The 12,902-nt window shown below is 49.7% G+C and overlaps 1 long non-coding RNA gene across 2 annotated transcripts in view; it reads right to left on the reverse strand.

The window, feature by feature from the left end:
- Window positions 1–687: 687 nt before the first annotated feature.
- Window positions 688–12,902, reverse strand: part of LOC125760414 (uncharacterized) — a 58,120-nt gene continuing 45,905 nt past the window's right edge. For both annotated transcript variants that reach the window (XR_007417991.1, XR_007417990.1), the window contains exon 3: window positions 688–703. This is a non-coding gene — a long non-coding RNA (uncharacterized LOC125760414). The remainder of the gene's footprint in view (window positions 704–12,902) is intronic.

Genomic DNA, 12,902 nt, shown 5'->3' on the forward strand with positions numbered 1-12,902 from the left:
TGTGATGCAACGCCGCTATTACTTCTAACGTTCATTTATCCAATCATAGGCCAGCGCTCATCTTCGTCATTTCCGCCCGCAATAGTTCTGGCGAGCGCCACTACGCGTTGATGCGGTCAGCAGCGATGTAGGCGCTTCAAAAAAGTATTGGAGGGCCCCTTAAGGAAAAGTAATGAGCAGTAGTGTATCCTGTATAGCCATTCTGACCGAGTTGAAGTGAGGGCGTGATATTTGGTGTATTAGAGGTTTCTAACGCCAGTTTAGTGACCTCACACCATTTCGCCTCAACACTCACCAGGGAAGAGGATAACACTGGTCATATTCAGATTCGTTAATACATAGAACCTAACCACGGCTCAAACTGATACTCCTTAAGGCTGTTCAGAGTGTCAATACATGAAAGAAGACCCCGAAATAAAACTCGTGGCACGTACGCTGAGGTTTGGATCTTGTTTCTTCAACAATACCAGCAGCCACCTTCGGGACATTGCTTTATTGGTTTGAGATATGAATAAAACTACAGAGTGGTCACACATAAAATTACGTGCAACACACTAAGCGTTGTTTATTGGTTCACAATACAACCTGAAGGTCCCAATGAAAAGCGTATTCATTTTCACTTTTTGGAACTTTGTGGCTGAAAAGTTTCCCACGGTTGTAAACCTGTTGGTGGCACGCAATGTAGGCCCGGTATGGCAACGAGCTGTAAGACAGAGAAAAAAGCACACTTCTGCGATACTAGCAGTGTGAAACAATGAAATGACATTAACACAATACCCTGTATGCTGAAATGTTTCATTTGTAAAAACATTCAAAACAATACATAATGTTGACGTTAAAGCGAAGGAGTTCTCGGAAAGTAGTGCATATTGGGGAAGTCGGTGCATTATAATATCGTATTTGTATAGTGCAGCTCAGTTTGAGCACGAAGAGAAGAGCAACAGCGAAGGAAACACGGTGTGATGAAGCAACTTGTAAAGAATGCGAGTGTAGCAGACGACAGCGCGGCATCCCCTAGAAGATGACGAAAATGAAGTGACATTGAGCTCGCGCATCGAAAGAAAAGAAGAAGTATCTGGCGCAGAACGGAGCTGTTGGAACGGCGAGCCGACAAGACGAAGTGAGAGAGCCAGGGCCGAACCCGCAACTACGCGCGAGGTTCAGAAGGCCGGGTTCCTGTCTTCGAGCCGCTGACGTCCTCGGGACACGGCGTGTCGGCGTGACCCGGCACGAGTTCCGGGTGAGGCCTCCTGTGGACATCTCAGGCATGGCGAGCGTCCTCGAGACCGCGGAGCTGCTGACCATGTCCAGCGAGCCGACGTCGATGACGGTGTGCGGCTACGCCTAGGCCTGGTGATGCCTTCTGCAGTGGGACGTGACTTGTGTACCAAAGCGACGACTGCACCACGAGCACGCAACGAGTTCCACTTCAAGGCACCGGGCTGCGGCACAGACTTGTGAGACTGCCTACTCCTTTTTGTTGTTTGCGAACCGCGTGCACGACGTCTAGTTACTGTGTTTGTAATGTGTGTCTCTCGATGAATATAACTTCCTTTTGTGTTCCGCACTGTCTCCATCTTCCTCGCATCACACGCCTTCCCAGGCAGCACATCACATTGGCTCAATATTGTTTATACGTTGGCAAACGATGGCCCAATGATGGCCCATACAAACCACTAGAAAACCAATGTTGGCAAGCCAGCCTACAAGGATGCGAATAATGGTCCATCTTTGCCAGCCAACATACAATATTGGTCGTGCGATTCTTTGAGGTTGGCAACAACGGCCCATGGTTGCCGATGTACATACGATATTGGCAGAACCAGGCCGTATAGATGGCAATATTGGGCCAGCTTATCCGTTGGTAAAACAATATTGTTTAAGTAATGGCAGTAGATCGGATATATTGTCCAGTCAATCTGACTGGTTAAACAATATTGGACGGTCAATGCTACGCGCCGGACAATATTGTCCAGTCTTACACGTTGTCGCTCCACTGTCTTAAACACTGGCAAGCATATGCATCATGATAATCGGCAAGAATGTTTTTTCCCCTTTTACCATCACTGAGTGAAGGTTAGCCCGAATCGAGCCACCACCTGCACATGCACGCTATTATGAAAATCACTTTGTCCGGCATCCAGCGCACCTCAAAGAAGATTTCTGGTTATTTATCACATTGGTTTAGTCTACAAATATTCTACAAAAGCCCCACGTTACACGGCGGCGAAGGCATCACGCCGTCCAACTGGGAGGCTGCATGCTTTTACTAGCCTCGGACTCGAGAACAGCTATGGGCCGTCCAACGGGCCCGCGACGCAAAAGAGACTTGGTGTTTCTGTTCCGACGTGGGAGCGGCCCGGTCGAGTCCTAATCCGAAACGTGCTCTGAACCCATTCCTTATTACGTATAACAACGCGATTGTAGATGACGACCCAGCGGCCGTTTCGGCCGTCCGCAAGTGCCGTTTTCGCTCCTTTGCATCGCATATTTGCGGCGCTTCGCGCTTGGCGCGTTCCGAGGTTCGTCCGAAGTAACCCGGTTGCGGCCAAATATGACCGAATTACCGAGCGTTCGGTGCCATTAAACAATAAACATGCTTGGCGGGACCAGAGAACACGTCCTAATTATCTGATTTTCCGAATTAATGAGTGTGGAATTAACAAGCTTTTACTATATAGAGATGGCAAAAACAGTCCATTGTTGTCAGTCAACAAACAAAACTGGAAATTCCATTCTATAAGAAAGGGAACAATGGCGCACACAGGGTCTTGATTTTTAAGTTGGCATTTAGTGTGCCAACTTAAAAATCAAGACCCTGTGTGCGCCATTGTTCCCTTTCTTATAGAATGGAATTTCCAGTTTTGTTTGTTGACTGACAACAATGGACTGTTTTTGCCATCTCTATACAGTAAAAGCTTGTTAATTCCACACTCAATAATTCGGAAAATCAGTGGGGATGAGAAGACGAAGAAGACGCTGATTAGGACAGTTCTGCAAACATCGGCCGCTTTCTAGAATGTTTTCGTCTGGATTTTCGAGATTTTCCGAGTGGATTTTGGTACCAAAAGACGCCTAAAGACGAGAGGACAACACCGATACCAAGTTTGGCTGGTGGGTGGACTTTTCGTTTTTCCAAGTGTATTTCGCCCGGATCGCGCTGCCGAGAGCTAGCCTCACCCCGGGCGCGGCATCCGAGCGCCGTACCCACCTACTTTCTAAACGAACATGGAAGTTTCCGTGGAAGGGGAGGAATTGCTCCCCGAAATGTTTTCGGAAGATCTGGGCTGGCAGACGGCCGTTGCCAGGCGTTCGTCGAGAAGAGCAGCAAGTACCGTCGAATCGAAGAAGGAAGATGTTAGACCTAGCGCCAGTACATCTGCCGGGCATCGGCAGAATGGAGAGTGGAATAAGAAAAGAGTGATCAAGGCAGGACGCATGCCCCCGCTCCCTAAAGACGACGCTAAGATCATAATAAGGCCAAGGGGAGGCTTGGATGTGTCCAAGGTTGGTGCAACGAACGTAGGCAGAGCAATCATGGCAGCAGCAGGAGTCACTGAAGCCCATGCTGGAGCAGATGTCATCTGCCCGAACTTGCAGCAAAACATAATCGTGGTTAGCACGCCAGACAGGGACAATGCAGCAAGATACACTAGAATCAAGGTCGATCGTGGTGATGGGAAAAGAACCCGAGGTCAGTGCCTACGAAGCGGCGCCGCACTGTACTTGTAAGGTGGTGATTAGAGGCATCACCCTGAGCGACAGCCCTGAGGAGTTGGAGAGGAACATCATCAATGCCAGAAATCCGCTGGCTCTGGCCGGCGAAAAGGATCAAGAACACGGGCTCAGTTATTGTGGCATTCGACGGCTGGAAAGTTCCGAACTTTGTGCGCTACGGACCAGTGTTGGTGAGGTGCTGTTTGTATCGAAAACAAGTGGACAACTGCTATGCATGTGGCAGATGGGGACATCGGGCCGATGTGTGCCCCACCCCGAACGAAACTATTTGTAGGGGATGCAGCGCACCGAACCCGGACGAGCAGCATCAATGTATTCCCAAGTGCAAGCTGTGCGATGGTGCGCACATGACAGCAGCCAAAGTGTGCAGACACCGGTACCAGATCCCGTACGTGTAAGGAGAAGAAGATGGGAAAAGGACGGCAGAAGCCTCCAGAAACCGAGACTCGACCCCACCATCTGGGCAGCGGTGACAGCAAGCAGACTCAGCAGCTTTCGACACAAGGGCACAGAGGACGCTCCAGGTGCAGACGGCGTTCCCGGTCGACAGGGCGCTCTCGGTCGACAGGGCGCTCCCGGTCCACAGGGCGCTCCAGTTCCTCGTCCACGGCCAGGGGGCGTTCCAGCTACCAATGTCACCGAGGCGGAGGAGGACTGCAAGTCAAGTTCCAGCCGACTTGGGCTGATCGTGTCCGTGGAGACGTCACCGGAAAACAGGTAACGCAGGGTTTGCCGCCAGAGCATGAAAACGACAGGCTTGCGCAATTAGAACGCGAAAACGAGATGATGAGGAATACGATAGCAAACTCATGGCAGAAATGGCCGAGATTAGGAGAGGCAAGGGAGAGCTCTCTAGCTTGGCAGACAAGCAAATAGCTGAGTCGGTACCGACGGAGATACCCGTGGTGGCCGCCTGTGACGCGGAGAGGCCCGCCAAAAAGAGGGCCATTGGTGGAGAGCAGGAGACATGGCGAGCAGAGCAAGTCAGAGATTCGCGAGATGCTCTCTTCTCTGAGCGAGAGCGTGAAGCAGATGAATGAACGGTCTCCCACCTCCAGTGCAGCATGCTAACCATGGAAGAGAGGTACCATCAGCGCTTTGGCAAAATAGAATCGTTTCTAGAAAATGTGGCAATGGGGCCCGCGGCCGCTCCAGGCAATGGCCTCAGCCGGTGAGAACGTGAGGGCTTTCGAGATGGTCAGTGAACCAATTCAGCAACAGCCACAGGATGGCCAAGCAAACTAATTGTTTTAGAATATGGCAATGGAACTGCAGGGGGTTTCTCCACAAGAGTTCCCCCTTGCAGCAATTTATTCGCACACAAGAGGAGAAAACCACACGTGGTACTCCTGCAAGAAACACTAACCGAAAGTGTAGGTCTACCTGGCTACCGATTCTGTTGCAAAGCACGATGAAGGAAGAGGCGTCGGTGTCTTGATAAGCAAGAGGCTGACACATATCACCCACGACCTGCAAGTGGCTTCAAGTAAAATCGAATACATAATGATAGAATCATTCCTGGACCCGTGAGTAGGGGGAGCATCTTCATCTTGAATGTCTACAGCAGCCCAAAAGACTTGAGGCAGCGCTTTAAGACCCTCGTCTCCAGGGCATCACAGCTCGCCAGAGACTCCCCGCTGGTCATTGCTGGCGACTTTAATGCTCCCTATCACACCTGGGGCTATCCATATGATACACACAAGGGGGAGGATCTCTGGAGAGAGGCGCTCAACCGGGACCTGATGCTTCTCACCGACCCGTCATTCCCCACTAGATGTGTACGTCGGCTAGCAGGGACACTACTCCTGACTTGACCTTCGTCAGAGGAGCGGCGGCAGCTAAGTGGGTCACCTCAACATAGACCTGGGTAGTGACACACTACATCCTGGCCACGACCTTGCAGGTAGAGCAGAGAAAACTGCGCAAGTTTATGGTCACCGATTGGGACAAATTTCGCAAGATTAGGGAGGATTATGTGGAAGACGAGGAGAAGCCCGATCTCGAACGCTGGACCGACCAGATTGCACGAGATGTCAAGGCTGCCACCAAGGAAGTTAGCACGGACCTCCCGGTCGAGAAGATGGATAGCAGACTAGCACATCTGATCGAGGCCAAGAGGTCCCTCCTGTCCAGATGGAAGGGGCAGCGTCTCAACAGAAGCTTCGCAAGAAGATTGCCGAAGTCAACAAAACAATAGAGGAGCATTGCAAGGTCCTTTCCAGGCAGCAGTGGGACGATGTCTGTAATTCCATCGATGGTCAAATGCGCCGTGCCGGGCCCTGGAACCTCCTCAAGCACTTGCTAGATGAGACAAATACCAAGTCGAATCAACGAAGCACGCTGGGACGCATTTTGCACGCAGCCAGACAGGAATCCACGGACGATGAAGTTATACAGACGCTTGTGAGCAAGTACTACAGGTGGATTCCAGCCCGATGGATGATCGTCCCTCAAGGATTATGAGGGCGTTGAGAACCCAGAGTTGGACGCAGAGTTTGGAGTTGAAGAAGTCAGGCAAGCCCTACACGACCCTAAATGGCAAATCGGCACCCGGTCCAGACAAGATCACTAACAAGGCCCTAAGGAACCTGGATGACAAATCAATAGAGCACCTCACTGAGTTCATCAACATGTCATGGAGCAACGGAATGTTCCAGCACTCTGGAAGAAGGCCACCGTCATCCTTATTCCCAAGCCTGGAAAGCCACCCAGTCCTCGACAATCTTAGGCCCATCTCGCTCACTTCGTGTGTGGGCAAGGTAGCCGAGCACGCAATCCTGAACAGGCTCTCCCGATACTTGGAAGACAATGACGTCTATCCCCACCACATGATAGGCTTCAGACCTGGGCTTTCTACTCAAGATGCCATGAAGCTAATCAAGAATCAGATCATTGATCGCAACACGAGGGACACGAGAGCCATTCTTGGCCTTGACCTTGGAGAAGGCTTTCGACAACATCTACACTCCTCTGTTTTGGGAACGATCTCGAGCCTTGGTCTGGGCAAGAACTTTTATGACTACACGAGATCCTTTTTGGCGGGCAGAGAAGCCACCCTCAAAGTGGGAGACCTCGTTTCAGACTCCGTTAAACTTGGTTCTAAAGGTACGCCACAGGGGTCGGTCATATCCCCGACCCTCTTTAACCTCGCCATGATTGGTCTGTCCAAAAAACTCTCGGAGGTCGACGGCATTAATCATACTATATATGCAGACGACGTCACCATATGGTGCACCGGGGGCAGCGATGGCCATTTGGAAACTGCGCTTCAAGATGCCATCGAGGTCACAGAAAGCTACCTCAGACCTACTGGACTCCGATGCTCACCGCGGAAATCAGAGCTGCTACTTTACAGCCCCAAGCGCAGGGGCCCCAAACCGAAGGTTGGAGGCCTGTAGAGGACATCGACATCACTCTAAGGACAAGTGAGGGTGGTATCATTCCCAGGGTGGACACCCTCCGCGTTCTGGGTATGATGATTGAGGTCAAACGGTTCAAATAACCAGACTGTACTGAAGCTTACAAGGAAAACAGACAACGCCCTGAGGTTGATAAGAAGGGTTGCTAACCGGCAGCAAGGACTATGCGAGGACAACCTCATCAGGTTGGGCATGCTTTCGTGATGTGTCACGTCACCTACGTAGCGGCAATGCACAACGGGCAGAGGTCGGAGCGGGACAAATTGAACACGTTGATAAGAAAAGCGGTGAAGAGAGCCCTCGGCTTCCCATGTATACGTGCTCGGAGAGGCTGCTTCACCTCGGCGTGCACAACACGCTGGAAGAGATAGCTGAGTCACAAGAGAGGGCGCAGTTCACGAGACTTCTACCACCAGTGCCGGGAGAAACATCCTGAAAGAGCTTGGAGTTCACCCGACAGAAATCGATACCCGCTACTGCAGCGTTCCTCGAGAACAAAGAGAGCGTATTACCGTGGCACCCATACCTCGGAATGTTCACCCTGAATACAATGTAGGCAGACGACGGGCTAGGGCTAAAGCCCTCCTGGAGAGTGCCCATGCACATGCCGGGTTGCTGTTTCGTTGACGCTGCACGGTACCCAAACGGAAAAGCATTCGTTGCAGTCACTGTTGATCAAGATGGCATTATTACAAACCTCCTCGTCGGTCTGACCACAACGGCTGAGGTTGCCGAACAGGTCGCAATAGCCTTGGCCCTGCTAGACGACGGGAGAACAACAATATACAGTGACTCGAGATCAGCAGTTCGAGCATTCGGTAGGGGCACCATCTCAGAATCAGCCTTGCGGATCCTGCGAAATAAGGAGGTACAACACAACACACAATCGTCTGGTTCCCAGCTCACATGGGACAGATCAAGGGCGCTCCGTCCAACCTCAACGAGAAGGCCCATAGAGCTGCGCGAGGAGTCGTCGACCGCGTAGCTACTGAACGGCATGACGATGAGGTTGTTGACAACAAAGATCCCCCAACGACGTACAATGAACTTTGCAAGAACTTTTATCTGAGGAGGCGAAAGTATCCGCCACCGCACAGTAAACTGAACAGGCCTCAGGCATTGACGCTCAGACTCCTGCAGGTCGGGGCATATCCCAGTCCCGCACTCTTGCACAAAATTTACCCAGAAATTCAGACGTCAAACACGTGCGCGCTTTGCTCAGACTTTGCCAGCTTAGATCATATGCTCTGGCGGTGCCCTGCGTTACGGGTTCAAAACGTTACATCGTCAAAGTGGGATGCTGCGCTACGCAGTACGGATTTCAGGACGCAGCTATGGGCAGTCCAACGGGCCCACGACGTGGCGGACAGGTTAGGCCTATCTGTCCCGACGTGGGAGCGGCCCGCTACGTGCTAGTTCACGCCCCGACGGACCTAAATAAAGTTTTTCCATACCATACCATACCATTTAGTGTGGCACAAATATATCCTAAACAGTTGGACAAAATTTGTTTTAGAGATGTTGAGCAATGTGAAATAAGTACAAGTTTTCAAGTGAGTTTTGCGCGCTGCTGGGAATACATCTATGAGAAAGGAAACACAGCACAACATCTCACTTTTCAATGCTTGTTAAAAGTTAATTGTGTGATGCAGCCAGCGTATACAACGCAACTGTATAAAAAAAACCCTGCCTTTACATTGATTGAAGCGGAGTAGAATATAATTCTAGTCTGCTTCGCAATGGGCCTCTGCGCTGGTGCGCCTTTTGCGCACGCGCACCGAAATTTTTCTGACGGCTTTATTAGCGGCGAACAATCAAAACATTTCATGTCACTTCAACCACACCACGTATTTTGTGTTTGCTACACGACTGGTTGGATTACAGGATTGTAACTTCTTTGTGTGCGTGCTACAGCGAAGTGCTGTCCAAGACTACGGTATCGCCCGCGGAATCTCCAGATGAGCGATGAGTTATGTTTGCACTCTCAACGCTTCAAGCAACCAGACGTGTTCACTTCGAACAAATGTTCTCGGTGATCGGGAGGCCGGAGAAGCAGCGCGACGCCATGTTTTGCCCAGGAATGTTACGTGCTCTCCTCCCGGCTGTGGGGTCGGCGGTCGCGCGGGGGTGGCTGGTCATAAAACACTTGTCACTTGACGGCTGCTCCGCCCACGACGGTTCAAACGTGGCTCCGGGCTTTCAGTGCCTTTGAAAACGAAAGGGGGGGGGGGTACGACGGCACCTCGGAAGATGCGTACGCGTTTCGGCCCCTTCTGGCCGGCGGCTATTCTTCGTCAGTCAGTGGCGGACTGGCGGTTACTTTCCCTCGTTCGGGCTCCCTGCATCGGCGGGCGCGCGCCCTCAGTATTCAGTCAAGAGTAATCGGGAAAAAACGGAGTCGGATACCGAGACAGGATGCCGCGATTCTATGGATACGGAGATTCGACGACGATGCCACAGTGAGAAGGCAGCTGTCCTGTTCTTCACCGGACTTGATTGTTTTGACTTTTGAAGAGCGATCCGCAGATGAGCGCCGATGTGTCCTGACAACTCGCAAACTTTCCGCCGGATTTTTGTGTCGTATCGCGTTCAGTAAGTCGTTTCTTTCCTTAGTCGCATGTTACTTTCCGCGTTTTCGTACGTGAAATATGTCCTGCGTTTATTAACGTCTACATTACCGCGTATTTCTCTAAAATTGTTACTTTGTGAAACCCATGTGGTGGGCTTTGCTGTGCGCGTCGAAGCAGGTTACTTAAGTCCTCGCCCTTAGCGATGTTTCAGCATTTGCGTTTGTTCTTTGTTCTTTCTCGCATTGTCGTGTGCCAGCTAAACATCCGTTTTTGATTTGCCCTTCGCCGCTCGTTTCGCGCAAAAGAATGATGGATCTGTAACACACAAATTTCATTAGTTTTGAAGTTGTTGCAGTCTTTCAAGCTCTTACGCATTACCTTTTATTAACAAATGGGCTATGAACTTTCCGCTAGTTCAAGATGGTTATGGATTTCGGCTGTATCGAATGTCTGTTCACATGTAGAGTTCATTTATTTCATTTTGCATTACGCTTCGCTTTTCACTCACTTCCTTTGAACCTTCGGTGAACTGACACCTTAAATAAGCGCTAACAGGAGGCTGCGTGTGTTTGTGAGTGGTCCCGTTTCCGCATTTCTAATATAAGAGCGTTATTCAAGGTAATTAGTGTAGGTTCTGTGCAAGCGGTCAGCAGAACAAAGCGTGAAATGCGAAATTATTTTCTCTTTTTTTCCATGTTTCTTTTTTTTACTTCCCTTGACTACGGTTTATTATGCGAGCCTATTTTCTTTATATGCACTACTACTAATCGATCTTGTGTTGCACTCTCTTTGTAATTATTTGTTGTTTCCATTGTATCACAATTTGTGTTATTTTGTATTAAACTATGTATATGCCCTCCCGCTATGATTCCTTTGGTATTGGCAGCATTTATAAATAATAAATAAATAAATAAATAAAACTTGCAGAATCTTTGCCATATGCATATATGCAGAATAAATTGTGTGTACTCTCAGCTTTTGTACGCTGATTCCCTGCTGCTTGCCTAAAGCAAAAGCGTGGGCAACATGCATTTTTACGTGCACAAAAATCTACCTCACGTTAAACTACACATTCAGTGGAAAAGTGGTAAAGATATTGACATAGCTAACGAAAAGGCTGGCAAGAACCAGCGTTAAACGCTGGAAATGATGAACGATGGTGCAGCCAACGATAAAGGCTGGCAAAAATATTGGAGCTGCCAATATTATACAATGTTGGCGATACGTACGACGGACAATGTTGGCTACAGCCATCCTTGCCATTATTGGCGATATGTTGGACGGACAATGTTGGCTACAGCCATCCTTGCCATGATTGGAAAATCATTGGCATCCAATATTGGCCAATGCACATTTAGGTGTAGCAAACCCCCAAAAGCCAACGCAGGACCAATATTTCTGCCAATGTTTACCAACATTGTTCCGAGATTGGTCCAATGCCGGCTGCTGCCTGGGTTGCGACGTGACTAACCTCACCATCACAACAGGCAACAGGATTACCGCTCATCATGTTGCCTGTGTTTACTTCTTCGCTGTTGCCTCTTTTCTTCATGCTCAAGCTGAGCTGCGCTATACCAGTACGAGTTCTCGGAAGTTTCTTCGTGAAAGAACGGACGGCGTACCAGACATGGGTGCAGTGGAAGACGAGTCGACACAACCATCAACTATAAAGTGAAATCGCGGGCTGTTACGATACCTTCTTTCGCAAAAATTTCCTTTTCACTAGATCAGTTTTGTGTCGTTCTAAAATTTACTCAGTTCCTGAATGAGTGAAATTCAACTGCTTCTGGGATATTAGGAACGGCTGCTTAAATTCGTTACTACGTTACATTTACTTCGACCTTTCCGTTCACCGCGAGCGAAGATATTGTCCACCGTGTAGAGGAAATACGTGGAGCCGTATGTCATACACGAATCTATATCCTTACACCCTTCAGGAATTAATCGCCAACGCAGCAGTCCGGATTCTCTGAAAGCCATTGCATAATTCCTCTTCCATTAAGAGACAGTCAATACGACCAACCTTCACAAAACAATGACCACCGTTCCATTCACATCATACAACTGTTGCTGGCTCACCGAATACGTCACCGTCACCGTCATGTTGTGTCAGAGCACGCAGGCGCGCGCTGTAGTATACGCCTTGATTATGATGTGCGAATTCGTTATTTCCAATAAAGTTTACTATTTCTGCGGTTTTGTGCCCATGTATATCATCATCTTTGCCCGTCACCTTGATGGGGCCTCGCAACGCTTTTTCAGCATAGTCAGAAAACGCTGCCCACCGGTAGTCGAGGATCCTGAGTACACGCGAGCCAAACATTGGAGTACAGCACGCTGCCTTGAATTTACAATTATTTCTCAAAGTCAGGTAGAAATCTGTTCATCTTCCTTCTACAAATGATGCAATATAACCCAGTCACTGCGCCATATAACTGATTCCACGGCCGTAGGCCGATTTCAGCATTGTGTCCTGCATAGTTACGATGGCCACCGCGGGATGCCGCCACGTGCCCGCACGCGCGCTCGAGATCACACTGAAGGTTAACCGCGCGTTCCAAGAATTTTTTTAATGCAGAAGTCAAGACGCGCGCTCACGAAAAGACGCGTCTTCTTGCCTCATTATCCTCCCCCACCCGCGTAGCATTCAGCGTGCTCGCTGGTACGAGAGGAGAGAGAAAGTGCTTAAACCACACGGGCAATCTCCGTGACTCTGCTCGTGCTTCACCGATTCTAGAAATTTTCGCGGTCGATTCGTGAGGCAATAAGCTCTTTTAGTAAAGCCATTAGACGATTACTGCGAAAAGTGTTGCACGGCCCCTTTGAGAAGAGGTGACGTCCGAGTCAACGACTTCGACCAAATACGCGCTCACCTGGACAAAGGGTGTCGCCACCATGCTCCCGGGGGGGCATCACTGAATTTGAGGCACCCTAGTTCCGACAGACACGTCCGCCCATCTAGTGGCGTAGTCTGAAACGTCGGGCTCGCTGCCTTTTGAAACTTAGAATTGTAAAAACACTGCATTATACCGCACTTTTCTTACGGCTTTAGGCATTTCTGCTTCATTGTATGGCCGAGCACAGTGGCATCCACGTGAGCGCCGCACTTGTAGGCGTGGTCGGATTAGCGTAGTCGACTTGAATAAGACGTATAAGTCTTTCTCAATACGTCTAG

The sequence above is a fragment of the Rhipicephalus sanguineus genome, chromosome 11 (genome assembly GCF_013339695.2).
Source record: "Rhipicephalus sanguineus isolate Rsan-2018 chromosome 11, BIME_Rsan_1.4, whole genome shotgun sequence".
Classification (NCBI taxonomy): Eukaryota; Metazoa; Arthropoda; class Arachnida; order Ixodida; family Ixodidae; genus Rhipicephalus; species Rhipicephalus sanguineus.